Source organism: Lipotes vexillifer, unplaced genomic scaffold (genome assembly GCF_000442215.2).
Source record: "Lipotes vexillifer unplaced genomic scaffold, Lipotes_vexillifer_v1.1 scaffold545, whole genome shotgun sequence".
Taxonomy (NCBI): Eukaryota; Metazoa; Chordata; class Mammalia; order Artiodactyla; family Lipotidae; genus Lipotes; species Lipotes vexillifer.
The window spans coordinates 1,951,277-1,970,994 of NW_006779129.1; positions in this window are offsets into that span (position 1 = coordinate 1,951,277).

Here is a 19,718-nt window from a genome sequence, read left to right on the forward strand (position 1 = left end):
ACATCCCTGTGTTCCCTTCTGGAGTCAGCTCACAGGGGGCCCTGCCCTGGCATCCCTGGTGGCCTGCACACGTCCCCAGGGGTTCTGGGGCGACCCCGAGTGAGGGGGCAGGAGGGGAGGCGATGCTCTGGGCCCCCCAACTGTGGTCAGGGAGCCAGCCCCTGGGGGACCCCAACACTGACTCTCCAAGCTCAGAGGTGCCCACCTTCTCGGCTAATCCCAGCACCCCTCCGAGGGTGTGACTCAGGGGGAGGAAAAGCACCCAGACACCGACGGTTCCGGCAAGGCTCTGACCTGTGGGCGGGTGGGACAGCTTCCTGCACGGCCGCGTCTTCACACCTCCCCGGGCAAAAGTAGCGTTTCCTTGTCCGGAAGAAGCAATAGCTGTTTCCCAGCCGGGTCCCCACCCGCAGGATGTGGCACCTGCCCCCTCGTCTGCTGAAAACATGGGAAAGCTGACCTCTGGGCTGAGGGGGTCAGTCATGCTACCTGATTCACACCAGATTCTTGTTTGATAACTGATGAGCACGGAGTCCAGTTCACCCCCAGCACACACACACGTGCACGCACACGCACGCTCATTCACGGGCTCACACGCGAGCTCTCACACACACACCCCCCTCACCAGCAGCACCATGCCTGGGGCAGCCCCCCGCTTCACAAAGAGCCCACCTTTAGCCACGCGTGACATTGCGTTGCTGAAACACGGTGACAGGACAAAGCACGTTGACTCTCCGTGTTCACGATTCATTGGGGAAGTTTATTCCGAGTGACCCTCATCTTGGCCCAGATGCACCGCACGCTGGCACACAGTTAAGAGGATGACCTCAGAGTTATTGCCTCAGTGCTGGTTTCTACAATATGCCAGACGCTACCACTTAAACTTAGGAGGAGAAATTTTAGTTGTTAGAGACTGAATTTACCCATGGATCATGGCCAGACAACATAAAAGATGAAACTCTGACCCACAACCTGCAGCCGGGTGGCCAAACTGCCATCTCCAGGACCAGCTGGGACGGGCCTGTGAGTCACAGAGGCTCAAGGCCAGACCGCGGGCACCTGCGAGTCCAGGAAGCCAGACAGCAACCAGTAAAAAGCAGCTGAGAACGGATAAGACTTGGCCTGGGACCGCCAGCTTCCCTAATTTCTCTCCCTGCTTCCAACTCAAGACCAACGGGAGGGAGACGGCTGTGCTCCGGAACAGCCACGCAGCTCCTGGACGCCCCCTGCCCCCACCACGCCCTCGGCCTCCCTAGGCTCCGTGACTCTCCCTTCCCAGCAGCAGGCCGCCCCCTCCACTGCCTGCCCGCGCGAGTCCCTGCCCAGCATACTGAATAAAGAGCCTTCGATTTGGATGGTCTTTGTCTGTTTCCTCAGTTGTTAACTTAAAAATGTACTGGGGGCCACAGAATTTCTCAAGACTCCTTTAGGGGCCTGTGAAGGACACTGGTCTGGGAAGGGGGGGAGGGGCAGTGCCGGCTGGGAGGGGTCTGGGGGCCGCCTGAGACCATGTCGGTGGGGCATGTGCGGGGCAGCCCCGTGGACAGCCAGGTCAGCCTCAGCACCCAAATGTCATCCCATGGGCTGTCGGGGGCCGAGGGGCTCACAGAAGGTGAGAGGTGGGTGCCCACAGAAGAGCATGCTAGCTGCAGGTGGGGCCCAGGTGGACCTGCAGACACAGGAGGCGGCCACCTGCTGGGGCGGGGTGGGGGGTTGCCCCTCACTCTGCCCACCCCCCCCCAGGATCATCCTACGGCCAAGGCAGGTCTCCCGTCCCCGGGGAAGTGGGTGCCTGTGGTTTGACTCAAGGCAAGTTTGCATCTTACCTGGTCAGAGTCCAGTCCAGGACGTCTGCTCCACGCAGCCCCTGGGGGTCCCAGGCTCCTCCCCTCTCATGGCTCCGCCCTCCTCCCACCCAGACTGGCCTAGGAGCAGTTGGGGGTTCAGGCCGGGGAGGGCTTTAGGGCCAGGCCTGGGGGTGACATGGCTGGGGCATGGATCAGCCCTGTTCCCAGAAGGAGGAGGAGCGGCCTCGTACCCATGAAGGCCATCAGGGTCACGGCGACACAGAGGACATTTCTCCGTCTCCAGCCCTGGCCAGGATCAGATGATACGTCAACCCCAGCACCACCTCTCGTGTGTTTTCACTGGTCACTTGAGTTTGGATTCTGGGTCTTCCCTGCTCACCACCCCCTGCCATGCCACTAAGTACTGTGTCCTCCTCATTTATTCCATGGCCTCTGTCATGTGACATGTTGGTATCCTCTCTCCAAACAAATTTGGCATCTCAAATTCTACTGTTAGCTATTCTTTCCTTTGGGTTGTTGTAGTAGTCAGCGTTTGCTGCAGTAACAAACAGCCCCAGCAGCTCAGAGGCTCACATTATGTTACGTGAGGACTGAGTCCACTGTAGCAGAGGGCTTGGCTGGCTCCAAGTGACTGCTTGTTCTGGGATCTCCTGGGACCCTCTGTTGTCGCCGTGGGAGAGAGAGCAAGAGGAGAAGAACCGAACACGTGGACTATTTTGGCTCAGACATGCCTGCATCCACTGTGGCCCAAGCAAGTCGTGTGCTCAAGCTCAACGCCTGTGGGGTCAGGGAGACACTGACCACTGTGGGCGAGCAGTGCACTGGCCACACTCCCCCATCCATCTTCCTTCAGGCCACATCCATGTCTCCCGCAGCAGGGGGTGGATTAGGGTGTCGGCCACTCCTCCCTGCCCGCTCCCCAGCAGAAAAGCATAAATGGGACGCATGGAAACGGGCCAGGGAACAGGAAGGAACAGGAAGGGGCAGGGGAGGGGAGGAGAGGCCCCGGGCCAGGACAGCCAACAGCCTCTGTCATCACCGACCTGGTCAGTCTCTCCCAGAGGGACCCTGAGAAGAGCCGCCTCCCAAGGTGGTCAGGTCCTCAGATCCGGATGTGCCTGGGGTAGGACGTTCTCCTGCAGGCCCAGGGGGCCCCCTAAGACATCAATCCCGGGTGCTGGGGGCCTGAGGGAGGGAGGGAGGCCAAGAATCAGTCCGGGGCTGCTCGCAGGTCCATCTGGGGTGGCGCCCTTCCTCTTGGGTTTCCTGGGACTCTGCGGGGACAGAAAAGGAAGACACTCTGCTGCTTCGGGAACTCTCAGCAGAAGGCCTTTCTGGACACCAAGCCTGGTGACTCCTGGGCCCTGGCTTGTGATGTCTGAGCTTGTGCATCTGGGGAGACCTGTGGGAGCCACATCCACGCCTGCAGCTGCTGGACGGTTCCGAGACGGAAGCTGGGTGGGCGGAGGGCAGTGCGCCAGGCAGCCCCATCCAGGCAGCGGGAACAGAACCTGGGTTTTCTGAGGCTGTGAGAAAGCACCCGTCACCTTCCTAGGTGTGGCCCTATATCTGGTCGCCACCACGTGCCGTGGGATTCAACTGAACAGGGGTGGAAGAGGACCACACCTGGAAGGACCCGGCTGCAGATGTACAGCTGGGCCTGCCCCGTGGCCCGAGAAGTGAGTCCACACGGCGCCCCCGTGTGGAGCAGGCCACCTGTCCAGCTGTGTTGCCACGCCCCTGGGACACAGAGGAGGGACACAAGCCCCTCCCATGGGGGAGGAGGGGGACCCCTTGCCCCAGGGAAGTCCAGTCCCCAGGCCTGACCCCCAAGAGGGCACCCATCTTGGTTGGAACCGTTGAGCTGTGGAACCAGAGCTGGGACACCTGCGTATGTGGGAGCCCAGAGAGGGTGCCCTGGTCTCCTGGCCAGGAGGCTGGTGTGAGACGGGCCTGGTAAGGGTGAGGGTGAGGATGCAGAGGCCCTGCCACTTCCCTCTCTGCTTCTATGTTCTTCCTCTAAAAAATGAGCTTACGACAGGTGCCCCGGGGGGGTCAGTGTGCTGTCACCATGGTGCCATGCACACAGGGTCAAAGCACAGCCAGCCGGGGTCAGTGCCCCACTGCAGCCACCCACCCGGATGACCTGGGGTCCCCCTCCCAGGCCCACTCACAGCCGCCTGGTGCCCGGGGCCCCTGCTCTGCATCCATTCATGTGACATCACAGCAATGGATGAGGGAGATGCCTTTTCAGCCCTATGTCCAGGGAGGGAGGGGCTTCTGCCTCTACACAGGCTCCCTCCCTGGCCCCTCCCCGGTCCCCAGACCACAGAAGGTGCCGCCTCCCCAGAGAACCCAGATAGCACCCGAGCCCAGAGCACACAGGCCCAGAGATGCAAACCGTGCATCATGCAGCCGTTCCAGGTGACAAACGAGACCAAGAATGACCTGCCGTCAAGGGCAAGACCAGTGACCAGACTGGGCAGCCCAGCAGGGACCAGCCCAGGCCTATGGCCAAGCGAGGAGGGGCGGGCCAGCAGGCCCAGGGGACTGGCTGGTGTGTCTCGTGGTGAAGGGAACCCAAGTCCTTGCAGAGGAAGAGGAACGAGAAACGTCCTTCAGAAGCCACTGGTGGGCTCTCTGGCTCATCACACCTCGGCCATCGTACCCGGCCAGGGAGCGGCGTGCAGCTCTCAGCCTTTCTCAGCATCCCATTTCCCTTGCCTGTCTGCTGCTGGCTTGGGAGGAGGCCAGGCAGAAGGGGGCTGCGGAGCAGCCTCAGGATAGTGGGGACCGGGGGTACCACTGAACAAGCCAGAACCCACGCCTCATCCAGCCTTCCCACTGCCAGTAAGCAAGCAAGGAACTGGTACAGTGGCAGGACGTTGTCAGATTTCCACCCGTATGTGGATTCTTATTGTTTTTAGCTGAGACTCATCTGGTGGTTTAGGATGTCTAAGACTGTCTCTGTGTTTACTTGCAAATCCAAGTCAAGATTAAACGAATGGTCTTAAACATTCACTCTGTCCCAGGCCCACACTGTGCCAGAAGCACAGCTGGAGGCAAAAGCAAAGCTAGAATGCAGGAAAGTCTCCAGTGAAAAAGCACATCTACCTCTTCCTAAAGAAGCCCCCAACGTATCCACGAGCAAGAGAGTGAAGCTGGGCCCTCACCTCACACGTGGAATGTACAAAACTTTTCTCAAACCAGACCAAAGACCTAAATGTAGGATTAAAACTGTAAAACTCTTAAAAGAAAACAGAGGAAAGGCTCCATGACATTGGATTGGGCAATGGTTTCTTGGATCTGACACCAGAAGCACAAACCAACAAAAGAAAAAAACTAGAGAAATCAGATTACATCAAAATTAAAAACTATTGTGCATCAAAGGACACGATCAACAGAGTGAAAAGGCAAACCACAGAATGAGGGAAATATTTACAAATCATGTATCTGATAAGGGGCTAAGATACAAAATAGACAAAGAACTTCTAAAACAACAACAAAAACAACAAATGATGATTTAAAAATGGGCAAAGGAGGGCTTCCCTGGTGGTGCAGTGGTTGAGAGTCCGCCTGCCGATGCAGGGTACGCGGGTTCGTGCCCCGGTCCGGGAAGATCCCACATGCCGCGGAGCGGCTGGGCCCGTGAGCCATGGCCGCTGAGCCTGCGCGTCTGGAGCCTGTGCTCTGCAACGGGAGAGGCTGCGACAGTGAGAGGCCCGCGTACCGAAAAAAAAAAAATGGGCAAAGGACTTGAATAGGAATTTCTCCAAAGAAGATATAAAAATTGACACTAAGCACATGAAAAGGTGCTCAGTATCACAAATCATTGGGGAAATGCAAATCAAAACCACACAAGAACTATCACTTCGTATCCAACAGCATGGCTATTATTAAAACAACAACAATAACAAACAAAACAAAACAAAAACAAAGTGTGGGCAAAGATGTAAAGAAAGTGGAACCCTTGTGCACTACTGGTGAGAATGTAAAATGGTGCAGCTGCCGTGGAAAACAGTGTAGTGATTCCTCAAAACATTAAACACAGAATTACGGTATCATCCAGCAATTCCACTCTGGGTGTGTACCCCAAAGGAACGAAAGCAGAGACTTGAATAGATATTTGCACACCCATGTTCATAGCAGCGTACTCACAAAAGCAAAAGATGGAATGTAAACAACCCGCACACCCATCAGTGATGACGGATAAACAAAATGTGGTCCTTCCACACGGTGGAATATTATTCAGCCTTAAAAAGGAAAGACACTCTGACACTTGCTACAACATGGGTGAACCGTGAGGACATCATGCTCAGTGACATAAGCCAGACACAAAAGGACAAATCGTGTATGATCCACTTACTTGAGGTCCCTGGAGGAGCCAGATTCACGGAGCCAGAACAGTGGTTGCCAGGGGCTGGGGTACGGGAGTTGCTCAGCAGGTGTAGAGTTTCAGTTTTGCAGCATGAAAAAGTCCTGGAGATGGACAGCAATGATGGCTACACACCGAAGTGAATGTACCTAATGCCACTGAACTGTACATTCAAAATATTTAAAATGGTAAATTTCATGTTGTGTACATTCTACCACAATTTTTAAAAAATAAAGAGGCTGAACTTAACTACATATATAGTTTATAATAGAATGTTAAGCTTTACAGAGCAAGTTCTTTATAGACGTATCAAAGTTAGCATTAAGCTATGATGTAGTGAAGCAACAAACAAATTTAATAGAAATAATGCCCTATATCAATGTTCTTGTATTAGTTCTCTTTAAAATTAAGTTTAGGAATGACCTATTATTTCTATTAGAGTTGTGATTTTAAGCTGAGAGATGTTAAATAATTGAAGTGTGTAAAACAGTATTTGAATGCGCATGTGAACTTGATTTGTTATAAGCTTAATTTATTACATAAATAAGAGTAATTTAAGTGTTTGAGAGGTTTGGTGTGTTTGTGGTGTAAATGCTTCTTGTGAGGTATTTGAAATGCTTAAAAAGAAGAAAGAATGTATTAAATTATAATAGAACTTAAGATATTAAAGGGAATTTAACCTTAATAAAAAGCTGATGAATAACAATCAGTGTCTAAAAGACATGAACTGCGCATTAGGAAGAGGCTGGAAATTACCCAAGCTTGCTGGCTCTGAACTTGATTAACCAGTTTTCAAATAGTAAGATAATATCTGGTGGAGACTATTCCAAAGTGCTGGGGTAGGAATGGCATTTGCTGATTAAGACGGCAATGCTAAAGATAACGCCCTTCTCACCTGTCCCTAAAAATGTCTGTTATTGTACTGCCCTGAAAACACACCCCATTGTTTTCTTCCAAAGTGAGAGTGTCCTAGCAGTAAGCACAGCCACGTGACAATCTGACATAATCCGAAGAGAGACCTCGGGCCCAAGCTGGACCCATGGCCCCTGCCCGGCCCCTACCCAGAGCTGTGGTAGAGAGGTGGGCAGGGAAGCGGGGCTGGGCAGAAGAGGGAGTCAAGCCCATCCCCATGAAAATATGGAGGAAGTGGTTGCTCTCCTAGCAAAACAGAAATTACCAAAATCGATCCTAGAAGACCTGGGACATTTATAAAGTCCAACTCCCACAGAAGAAATTAGAAAGGTGACGAAAGATCTATCTTTGGAAAAAGTCCAGTCCTGAATTTCAAATTCAATTAAATTTTATTTACTTTTTAAATAGATATTTCAAACTTGTGTAAACTTTTCTAGGCCACAGAAAAAAGATGGAAAGCCTCCTTTAATTTGTGAAAACATAACTTTCATAAAGATAGCATGTGAAAATGATGCTATTTCACTTATGTCTATTGATGCAAGCACTCTAGATCAAATAGTTGCCAAAAGACTCTGCCAATGTATTGAACATTGTGCCAAAGTATCCGATCATCATACACGATCACCGAGAAGGGGTTCTGTTAGCAATGCAAGGATGGTTCAAGAGCAGGACAGCTGTCATCATTAAGAAGAAAAGTTAGTGACGGATGAAGATGCAGAGAACCCAGGCTAAGCATCAGAGGACAAAAGCCCCCTGGGAGGCCTAAGGGAATACAGAGAGTGTCTGTGGCCTGAGCCAGGGCTGAACGAGGTGGGTGAGTGACAGGAGCACAGGACCTCCACCAAGGGCCTTACCAGGGGGCTCAGTGAAGGCATGGCGAGGTGACAAATCAGTCCTGTGTCCAGATGGGCTGGGAAACTTCTGGGAGATGGAGAACATCGTGTCGTTGGAGGGGCCAAAGGATAGGAGAAGGGTTTGCTCTTGGTTGTGACAGTTTGGCTGCGGGTCACGGAACACAGCTCAGTCTTGCAGATGCCGGCAGGGAATACATGAGAAGGGTGACTGGGGTGTCCCAGCCCTGGCCAGAAGCAGCAGACGGCAGGCATGCCCAACACATGGACTCTGGTCTCAGCCCTTCTCTCTGCTCCTTTCTGGGGCAGGACACCCCCTCCCATCGCCCTCTCCTGCTCTAGTCCACAGGGTGAGAACTTGGGCCACCCCCAATCTGAGAACGTTTCACCCTCAGTCCAGGCATCGTGGGTGGGCGGCTGTAGCCGCAGCTCCACGTTCCTGAGGAAGGGGTCTGATGGGCTTCTGGGCTCTGTGCCCACCCTGGTCAGAGGTCAGGGCCAGGCTGTCCATGGACAGGAGTTCAGGCAGAGGACGGGAAGGTCAGAGACCACCTCTCTCCCCGTACCCGCATCCCCTCCTGGCCCCTCCGAGGAGGCCAGCAAACGGCACGCCAGGCAAGCTGGGCTAACAGCACATCAGCCAAGGTTATGCTGGGGCCTCAAAGGAGATGGAGTGGTTTGCGTCTTTATTTGGTGGTCACGGTGATAGTAAAACTAAGCAAAATAGCTTTTTTACCCTTCCCGCTTGCCTGCCGGAGGGGCACGATGACTGCCTCTAAGTTACAGATGGGGAAGTCAAGACAGGGAATGGTTAGAGAGCTTGCCCACGGCCAGACCACTAGCCACCCAGGTGACCAGGCTCCCTTTGGGCTCCTGACCTCTCACCCGCCTGCTTAAGTGTGACGGGTAAGGACGGCACAGTGCGTTAGAAGAGAAGCACCCTGCCCCTGGGCCCAGGCTCACTGACGCACCTTCCCCTGTGCAACTGTGTGAGCCGGGCTCTCCTGGGCCCACGGGGCATGGGGGAGGGGCGGGGCTGCTGGGTCCTGGAGCTGGGTCTACAGGCTGCCCACCCCCCTAAGTCTCCAGGTCCCACAGTTCTGGGACAAGTGGCTGTACACGGGAGCAAACTTGTGCCAGTAGTTTAGGGACACGTGGGGGACCACTGACAGCAACAAGGGCCCTGCTCCTGTCCCACCCAGGCTCACCTGGTTGGGTGGAAAGCTCCCCAAAGTGCGGACAGATCACACGGCCTGTGGAGCCAGGGCACCCCGAGCACACCATCGAATGAAGCCCAGGCGTGGTGGGCCTGTGGGCGGAGGCGTCACCCAGGGCCTCCTGGACGCTGGTGCCAGCTGATTGTTTCAAAGGAAGATGACAGTAACTGAGGGAGAGGCGTCTGGGACCCCAGAGCCCCTGGCGTGGAGGCTGAGCTATGAGGGCCCAGGCAGGGGACCTCAGCACCTTGGGTACAGGTGGCTGAGCAGGAAGCTCACGGCGGGGCCGAGCAGCAAAGTGCTCCCTAACCCAGGAGTGACAGCGCCTGTCGGAGCCGGGTCTGTGCCTGTTGGGCTGCAAGTCTGGGCACAAGCTCTCTGATGGAGCAGGCCTCAGGCGGTACAGAGGAGTTTCTGGCCCAAGTGGAGGGCAGAGGGTGGGCCCAGCCTTGAGTGGACCCAGCCCACCCTGGGCTTCAGTCCACAGGACAGAGAACCATGGAATTTCCCGGGGCCCCTCCTCCACCCCGTCCCCGGAGCAGCTGCAAACACTGGCCACGAAGTGACAGCAGGAACCAGGAACGTAGCCACCAAATGCAAACGGAGGGGAGTCAGGAAGACCCGCCCCCGCTGTGTTGGGGGAAACACCAGCCTCCGTAAGTTCTGGTTGTCCAGGGAGCAAGTATAAAGAATAAAACCAGCACGGAACCATTCACTATTGTGTTTCCTAAGCCAGGAAAACACAGCACCTACTCGTGAAAAGAAATTCTGAAGGAAGAATAATACATCCAGGCTGTTATTTTCAGTCAATGAAATGTAAGAAATCCTTTAATGTAGGAAATAAGGGCTGAGATGCGGATGAAATAGACTGAAATTGAGCGCAAGTTGGTGGATAGACAGATGTCCATTGAGAGGAGAGCAGATGGACTAGGGACATAGTGTGGAATAAAGACACAGCCATGAGTTGAAAGGACACTTGAAGACAAAAGCTAGACACTGGCCAGGTACAGAACTGCTTTTCCAGAGGAAGAATCATGGACAAAAAGAGCAGAGACGGTAAAATCAAAGATACAGTAGAAGAAACTTTCTTGACATGAAGACCAATCTCAATCCATTTAACGAAAAGTCTCATTGGGTACCAAGAAAAATTAATGACAGTCTGGTGAAAATCTCAAGTGTAAAACATCAGGCAAGCACACACAAAGAGACTCGGAGTGGCCCAACAGAGTTCTGCACAAGTAGCAGGAGACGACAGAGGATGGCCACGGCGCCATGGCTGCAAGCCCCAACTTCTGCACCCAGCCAGGTCACTGTGGGGTGACCTTCTGCACGTGTGCAGGCAACAGAAAAAACGGTTCTCAGGCACCAGGGGCTCAGAAATTGTGCTAAGAACATTCCCTTCCCGAAAAACCAACTCAAAAAATTACCCAGGCAAACGAGAGGTGACTCAAGGTAAAGACCCGCAAACAGGTAAGGGCAAGCAGGAAATGGTGAATGGGGGAATCAAGGCGATTGAGGCTAGAGTGTAGTTCAAGTAGAATTTGTGAATAAAATCCAAAACTTACAAAAGAACTATTGCTAAAGCTAAAACCTTCACCTTTCAAGGAACGATGGCTCTTGGGGGTCTCACTTCCTAGCAGACAGGCATAATCTGGTAGGTAGAACCTGGGAGCGGTGGGGATGCTGTCATGGTCACAGCTGGCACCAGAGTCTCAGGGTCCCCTGCCCACCCCAGGGTCCTTTGACACAGGTCATATAAGAAGGAACACCGGCCCCCATCCCACTCCCATGACCTGCACCCTTAGCTCAGCCGCCTCCCTCCTGCCAGATCCCTCCATACTTTCTTGTGGATTTGTGGCTTCTCGTAACATTCAGTCTACCCATTTCTCTTGTGTATGAGACAGGGCTCTGCAGAGAAACAGAACCAATAGGGGATACGTCCATGTCTATGTCCCTATCCATATCTATATCTATATTGCCATATAGCTACGCAGAGAGAGGAAGAGAGGGATTTATTTTAAGGAATCGGCTCATGTGCTCGTGGAGGCTGGCAAGTCCAAAATCTGCAGGTGGCCAGAGCCCCAGGAAGAGTTGGTGCTGCAGCTCGAGTCTGAAGGCCATCTGGAGGTAGAGCTCCTTCCTCCTCAGGGGACCTCAGTGTGTTTTCTCTTACGGCCTTCAACTGATTAGATAAGGCCCACCCACATTTTGGAGGGCCATCTGCTCCACTCAAAGCATTGACTTAATGTTAATCTCATCTAAAAAAAAATCTTCATGGCAAGATGCAGATGTGTTTGGCCAACTATCTGAGTACCGTGGCCCAGCCGAATCGACACATAAAATTAACCATCATGCCTTATCAATCCTTTAAAAATTATGTTGTTGAAGAAATTATAAGGAGAGGCAAATATCCTCTTTTCTGAAGACTGATTCACCTAATCTTACGTCACATAACGTGAGTTATTTCTACCATTTGTGTGTATGTTTATTATTACATTTCAAAAAAATAAAGTTTCATTCTGAATTACAGAGTTGGAGCAGGGGTAAGGGGACCCCCAAAGCCATTAATCTCACCGTAAATACTGGCATATTTTCTTTCTACTAAATTAATGCTGAAGAGTTTGATAGCACACCACAGACATCATGCCATCCCTCCCTGAAATACTTCCGTTTGCATCTCTAAAATAATACAAATATTTCTCCCATAAACAAAGAATATCATCACCTTAACAAAAGCAGGACAAATTCTTTCATAATGTCTAATCCCCAGTTCATGTCCTGATTTCCCAAACTGCCCAAGAATATCTTCCACAGCTGGTCTCTCTCGAAGAGGACTTGATCCAGACCGCACACGGATTGTGACAGCCCCGGGCATGGTGTTCCCAGACCACAAGCCATTTCCATGACACTGATGTGCGGAGCCAGCGCCGGTGTCCGGGAGAAGCCCCTTGCCTGGGTTTGCCTGGTCGCTGGTTGTCCTGTGTCCCTTGTCATTCTGCAGCTGGAAGTTCGCTCCGAAGGCCTGTGAGACTCAAGTTAAATGGTTTTGGCAAGAGGGCCCCGTAGCTGACATTTGTGGACTTGTACCACAGTAAGAGACACGAAATCCAGTCGTCACCTTGGGGGGTGAAGGCCGACTTCAGGCTCGAGCTTCAGCCGGTGATGCCAGCTCACCACTCGCGACAGTGACAGCCCCTGGCCCGCCAGCCGCCTGTCCAAAGACCACGCGCAGCCACTGGTGAAGAGTCCACGGGGCAGCAGTACACCGGCAGGGCAGGTGCGCAAAGCTGGGGGCCGTGCTGCCACCCTCCCTGTCGCCGGCTCCGTCATTGTGGCCTTGCAGCTCCGGAGTGGCTGGCCTGACTCCTGCATGGCTCTGTGGCCGCTGGGCCTCAGTCCCCGCGCAGGTGAGCACCACGATGGCCGGATGGGGTGGGACCCTGGCCAGGGGCCACTTTAGCTGATGAACTCCACTGAGGCCCCCAGCACCTCACGGGTCCCCCACTCCCACACCCCGAGGCGGTGTGGGCCCAATAGAAGCTTCCTTCATTGAATCGTGTTTCGGAAACGACCGAGCAGTGACGGCGGACTTGCCACCAACACACGGTTTCTCCAAGCGCGGCTCACGTCTCTCGCTTTCCCCAAACGGCTCCCTCCACACAACTGCACCTGTCCCACCCTGGGTCACAGAGCAGCAGCTCCAAACTTGGCCCCTGAGGCCAGCACAGCACATCCCCAAGCACCAGCCTACGGGGTGAGGTGGACAGAAAGCCACCCGTGTCCTTGGAGTGGGGCCAGCGAGGACCGCCAGGCTCTGCTGCTCAGGGACCACACTGCGTCTCCTGGGAGGAAAGCCCTGATTTTTAGCATCTGCCTTTTCCCACGGTGTAAATACTCCAGCAGGCGGGGGTGGGGTGAGGGCCAGGTCTGGCCAGCGTGTGGGGGGCTGGGGCCCCAGAAGACCTGGCAGGATGAAAGCAGAGACCAGATCCAATGAGACATCAGCACACGGCCCCTGAAGTCAACCTCCCATCTTCACAAATGTGATTGTTGGCTGTGCTCTGCTTATCTGCTGCTCTGCAACAGACGCCCCAAAACCCAGTGGCTGCCACAATGGCAGCTGTTTGTTTAGCCTGGTGGGTGGAACATGGCAGGGCTCCTTGTGACCAGACTGCCCCTTCTCCGTGGGCATCAGTGGGTGACTCCGAGCAGGGCTAGGGCTGGAATCCCCTGCAGGCTAAGCTCAAACCCGTGGAAATGGGTCACAAGCTGCAGGGTTCGCCCAGGAGGCACCAAGGTAGGACCAGGGCTGCTCAGACTGGGGTGGGGGGTTACTTTTTCTCCTGCACCAGGAAGTGGGGCGGGTGCCACAGCTGGCACAGAGTCCACGGGGCCATCAGGGACCCGAGAGGTCCTTAGTTTTTCTGTCCATGTCACGTGGGCCACGCCAACCGCACCATGTAACTGGGACGTGCGGTTGTGCAGACAGACAGGCTGCTGCCCACAACTAAGCCACTGGCATCCTGCAAACGCAGGCTCGAGGGCCACGGAAAGGCCCATTGTGCCCTGCCTGGGGCCTGAGTTTGGCCACCGGACATCCTTGTGCCCAACCGGGGGTCTGGGGCATGTGCTCCAGAAGCAGGCCATCTGGGCAGCGCTTGGTGGGCGGCCCAGGCCCGGGCCCTTCCTGCCTCCCTGCTGGCCCCAGAGCCCTGTGAGGCCGAGTGAGCCTCCACTACCTGCAGCCGAGAGCCCTGATGGGTGTCAACTTCTCCTCAATAAAATAGCGGGGGAAATGAACCCTGAGTGGTACAACAGATATGGTTAAAAAGGGGCAAAAAGTCAGAAAGACGTTCATGCAACCAGGCTCTGCTGCAGAGGCGCGGTGGCACAGAGGCTCCAAGCCAGGAGCAGCGACACAGCGGAAGCTGGGGGCCTCCTGCTCCCCCGGGATCACCCCACCCATGGGCCTCAGCCTGCAGGCCCACACGGGCCCACCCTGCGTGCAGCCCAGGCTCCTGGAAGCTGCTCAGGTCCTGCTTTCCCCAAAGGGCAGGGAGCAGATCTCGGGGATTGTGGGGTCCATGTGCGCTGATTACCAGCTAATTCCTGCTCTGCCCTGCCCAGCGGCGTCGTCGGGGCTGGAACATGCCACCAGCACTATTCTGCCACCCCGGGGTCTGCACGGGCTGCAGCACACACCCGTACGCATGCACACACTCACAGATACAAGCAGACACAGACACACACACAGATGCACACACAACACAGACACAGATACAAGCAGACACACACAGACACTCACAGATATAAGCAGACACACACAGGTACAAGCAGACACACACAGACACAGATACAAGCAGACACACAGACACACACAGATGCACACACTCACAGATGCAAGCAGACACACACAGACACAGATACACACACACACAGACACAGATACAAGCAGACACACACACACAGATACAAGCAGACACGCATGCACAGATATAAGCAGACACACACAGATGCACACACTTGCACACACTCACAGATACAAGCAGACACACACAGATACAAGCAGACACACACACAGATGCACACACAACACAGACACACATAGATACAAGCAGACATCACACACACACTCACAGACACACACTCACAGACACACACACACAGACACAGCCTCCTGAGCACGGCAGCTGGTGGGTGGAGCCATATTCAGGCCAGGGCCGCATTAAGCTCAGCCTGGGGGGGTAGGGGGGGCTCGTGGGCCCCGGGTCAGGGGTGGGGTCGGATAGCGCCCATGGGGAGGGGCTGACACAGGTGTGAGCTCTGGACGCACTGACCAGAAATGTGGACGGCAGCCTGGGCACCGTGGGAGGGTAACCCCGGACCCCCGAGCTGCACCTGCATCTCACGGGCTCCCGTGACTCAGGCGCAGTCCCTCCTGAGAAGGCCTAGAAGGACTCAGGCTGAAGGGACAGCAAGCCGACCCCGGCGCTCCGTCAGCAAGGGGATCCCCGGTGATCGTGGACACTTGGCAAAGAGATCCGAGCCTGTGATTCCGTTACAACCCCACGGACCTTCATTAGGGAGAGGATCGGGGGGCTTCGGGACACAAAAGCTCTTTGAGAGCAGAGAGTGCTCCCCGTGGGAGTTGATGGGCTGCTGCTGGCTGGGGCACGGAGAGCCACCAGGAAAGGACCTGGGACGGCGTCCAGGTCAGAGAGCAGCTCCTGCCCATCAGCCAGCAAGAAAACAGGGTTCTCGGTCCTGCGACTGCAAGGACCTGAGTTCTGCTAGGGACGGCAGTGAGCGTGGAAGGGGCCCCGAGCTCCAGCTGAGGACGCAGCCCGGCCAGCACAGGCCCCGCCGGCGACCTCATGCAGGACCCAGCCACGCCGGGCTGGACTTGCCACCTACAGAGTGAGCTGATAAGTGCCTGCGGGTTCTCCCATTTACTCATTTATTTTTATTGTGGTAAAATACACACCACATGAATTTACCATTTTAACTATTTATTCAGTGGCACCAAGTAATCCACAGAACTGTGCAACCATCACCTCTGTTCCAGAACTGTCGTCTCCCCAGACGTGCTGCGTGGACGGACCCCAAATTCAGGTCTTTGAGGAAGCACTTGGAGAAAGTGTGGGTCTTGGCCACAAGTCATAGGAGCCACGGGAAACCCCGACCAGGCCACTGGGGCAGTTCGTTTCCTCCGGGCAAGCCCCACTGTGTTTACTTTCTCTGAGCCCGCCGCCTGGGAAACTCCACACCCAGCACATGGAGACTAGCTTCCAGGAGAACATTCCACCCCCGCGAGCATGGGCTCAGCAAGGAAGTGAGCGAGACTCCTCCAGCCCTGGAGGTCCCCGAGCAGGCACTACCTGCTTTTTGCTGGGAAAGAGGAAGGCATCTGTCCGCTCTCGACCTTGGGCGCCAGGGCCAGTAGGCCTCCTTCCCCAGGCCTTCCTGGCACCCTGGCTGGCACCTGCAGCCCCAGGGTTTCTCCAGGGGAGTGGCAGGAGGGGGCTGATTTGCACTTGACCTGTCTTGGCAGTGGCGGGGGGCGCTGCCGAGGGCCCCACAGGCAGCCCCTCTGGGCAAGCACTGCTGGTTCAGGGCAAGAAACCTGTGGGAAGGCTGCTGTTCTCCAACCTTCCCCAGCACCTGTTATACCTCGGCTACCTCTGGTCTGCTGGCCCATGATAGCCTCCAAATAAAGATGCCTCCCTCCTGGAGCAGAGTTTCTGAGTAGATGTGAGTCCACACACACACACACACACACACACACACACACACACACACGAATGCACACACGCAGGCACAAACACAAGGGCACATGTACCTGCACGTAAATGCACGCGGGCCTCAGAAGTCCAGGGCCGGGAGAGCGCGGCCGCCACACCGTGGGGGTACTCCCTCCCTCCCCAGGACCAGACGGGCGGGGGATGGGCGGGGGCGTTTTGGCTCCTCTGTCGACCACACGGAGCCACTTGTCCTGGAGTCTCCTTCCTGCCCATCGAAATGTGATCAACTCCCCCTTCCAGTCCCCCAGCCTCAGCTTTCTTATCTAAAAGTTTTCCTTTTTGCAGGAAGCCCGCATGAAGGCGGGACGGGCCTGGCTGAGTGTGGGCTCCTGGCTCTGCATGGGGCGCAGTGGCACCAGCTCTGGGAGGGTCTAGAGAAGATCCTGCGGGCGGACGGACACCTGGCCATTCCGCCAGGGCTCGGGAAACCGCCTGCCGCCACACACCTGTGGAGCGGCCCGCGTTCCCGGCGTGGCACCACGCACTGGACGTGAGGGTTGGGCACGGGAACCCGGCCTGTGTTCAGAGACGTGTCTGCTCCTGTGAGGTCACACCACAAAGGCGGACGTGTGCGGCTTCAAGACACACCTTTCCACGGCTGTTGGGATACATGATATTCTTTCTGGTGCACTTTGTGGGGAATTTGGAAAGTCTACAAGAGCACAGAGAAGAACCCCAAATCACCCACTTTGTGGCCAGCCAGCGCCAGCTGTTACTGCTGCTGCCCGGACTCCAGAGATGTTTCAACTAACCCAGGGTCGGTCACATTAAACGACGTAACAGAGATGCTCACTGTGCCAGTGAGGTCAGGAAACCTGTTACATACGACAGTGAATCAGCGCTCATTTCCGCCCCCTGCCCTACGGCCCCAGCGCAAGCCGGGGACAGAGAAGGCAGGGCTGGAGGCCCCTGACTGACGAGCAGGGCAGGCCGAGGGTCCCGGGACCGGGGACAAGTGACAGGTAGTGGCTGGCAGTTCCATGGCTCTGTCTGCGGCTGTGTCCCTGGCTGAAGGTGGGGACAGGCTGGGGGTGGCAGCTGGCAGTTCAGCTGCCTGGTCTATGTGGAGGTTCCCCAACCCCCCAAAGTCCTGGCCCTCCCCCGTCCTCACTCCGGGGTTCTGCTGTCCCAGGAGCAGTTTCCCAGACTCCAGGATGGACCTTCAGGACCCTCGGGTGGACAGCTCACCAGTCCCCTAGGGGCACGTCCCCTCCCTGACTGCCCCTGGGGCAGGGACGAGGAAGCCTTCAGGATGGAGAGCGCAGGGAAGGGGCTCGGGCCCCAGTCAGAACCCTTGGCCTCCCCAGCCTGCAGCCAGCAGCCCTCTCCGCCAGACTATGACCCCAGGGCCACGCTTGCCCTCACACCGCCCTCACGCGCCAGGCCCCACCAGCAGCCCCAGGAGCCCCGGCAACCAGCTCTGTCCCCCAGCCTTTCTGGCTCACAAACCCCTTTACCATTTTGCCGTTTTCAATAAAGGCATGCGTCTTTATTTAATAAAATTTAAACTAAATATTAAAAAGGCCAATGTCAGCCTCCACTCAACGAGTGACATACATCGCTTATGTCACTTCTGTAAGAACTTGTATTTTTGGAAGGGATAACATTTAAAAAAAAATTTAGTTAGTTAGTTATTTTTGGCTGCGTTGGGTCTTTGTTGCTGCACGCAGGCTTTCTTTTTTCTAGTTGCGGCTAGCAGGGGCTACTCTTCCTTGTAGTGTGCAGGCCTCTCATTGCGGTGGCTTCTCTTGTTGTGGAGCACGGGCTCTAGGCACGCGGGCTTCATTAGTTGTGGCACGTGGGCTCAGTAGTTGTGGCTCACGGACTCTAGAGCACAGGCTCAGTAGTTGTGGCGCACGGGCTTAGTTGCTCCGCGGCATGTGGGATCTTCCCGGACCAGGGCTCGAACCCGTGTCCCCTGCATTGGCAGGCGGATTCTTAACCACTGTGCCACCAGGGAAGCCCAGGGATAACATTTTTAACACACTGCAAAGCGCTTGGTCTGGGAGCAAACCTGCACTAAAACGTGGGTGACATGTAACTTCCTGTCACAGCTGCAGGGCCAGCACACCGTCCTTGGTCACGAATGTCACACTGAGAAGTCACCTGTCCGGGTTTCATTGTGTCTGAGTTTCATCTCCAAGTGCTGAGGGCGATGCTGCGGGTGGCTCGGGCGCCCTGCTCGGCAGAAAGCGGGGCGGCAGTCTTCGGGCCCAGAGAGCAGCCCGTGGACCATGCCGGGCATAGACCCTTGGCACCAGCTCCGGCACACGGGGCAGCCAGATGTGCGGTGGGAACTCTCACCTGCAGAACCACTGTGGACTGTGTCCTGTCACCTGCAAATGAAAGACCCGTCCTGAGTCCACGGACTCTGCGGAGGAAGGAGGTCAATGCTGTACCCGACGTTTCTCAATGATGCGTAATACATATAAATCAATAAAGGTGCACGACGAACTACCTGAAAAGAGATGGGCCCGAGGCGCTGCAGGGTCCAGGGCTGGGCAGGGGGACCCAGGCGAGTACCCGACCTCCAGCAGGCTTGTCTGAGCCACCCTCACGGCACACGGGGGTCTCCCAGATCACCCCAGGTTTAAAGGAATGTCATCTGTCCAAATTCTAATGCAAGTAGGTTCCTTTAGAGAAATCAGGCAGATGCTGCCCTAAGGACAACAGGCCCTGGTCCTGGCCTCGAGGAACGTGGCCTGGGAGGATGCTACTTGTCCCCAAGAAGTCATGCCTGCTGCCCACTGGACCCACCCCTCCCTCGCCTGAGGCTCGTGGCCGGTATGGGACTATGCCTGGCTGCCCACGGCCAGGGACACGATACCCACTCTCCCACGGCCGGAGCACCCAACCGACCTGGGAACCTACCTACCCTCCCCCTGCCCAGGTGCCAGGATACCATGTGTACGCTGGGCGCTCTACTGCTGGCTGGCGGGGGGAGCCACAGGCAAGTGCTGGGGGCCCTGGGCCGGAGTGGATGGAGCCCCAGGGGCCTGCTGGGCACCCGAACCCGTCCCCACCACAGAGGCTGCAGGTTCTACTGGAGGAAACTGAGGCCCGGCCGGGGGGAGGCCCGGCGGGGACTCGCCCGCTCCCACGGCCAGGAGGGCTGAAGCCCAGGCTGCTGGTCTGGCTCTGAGCACGTGCCCCTGTGACGACCGCCGCCAACCTCACTGACCAGCAGTTCAGGGCCCGCCTCTGCAGGGACGTGGCACTCAGCACACGCACTCCTGGCTGCCGGGAGCAGAGAC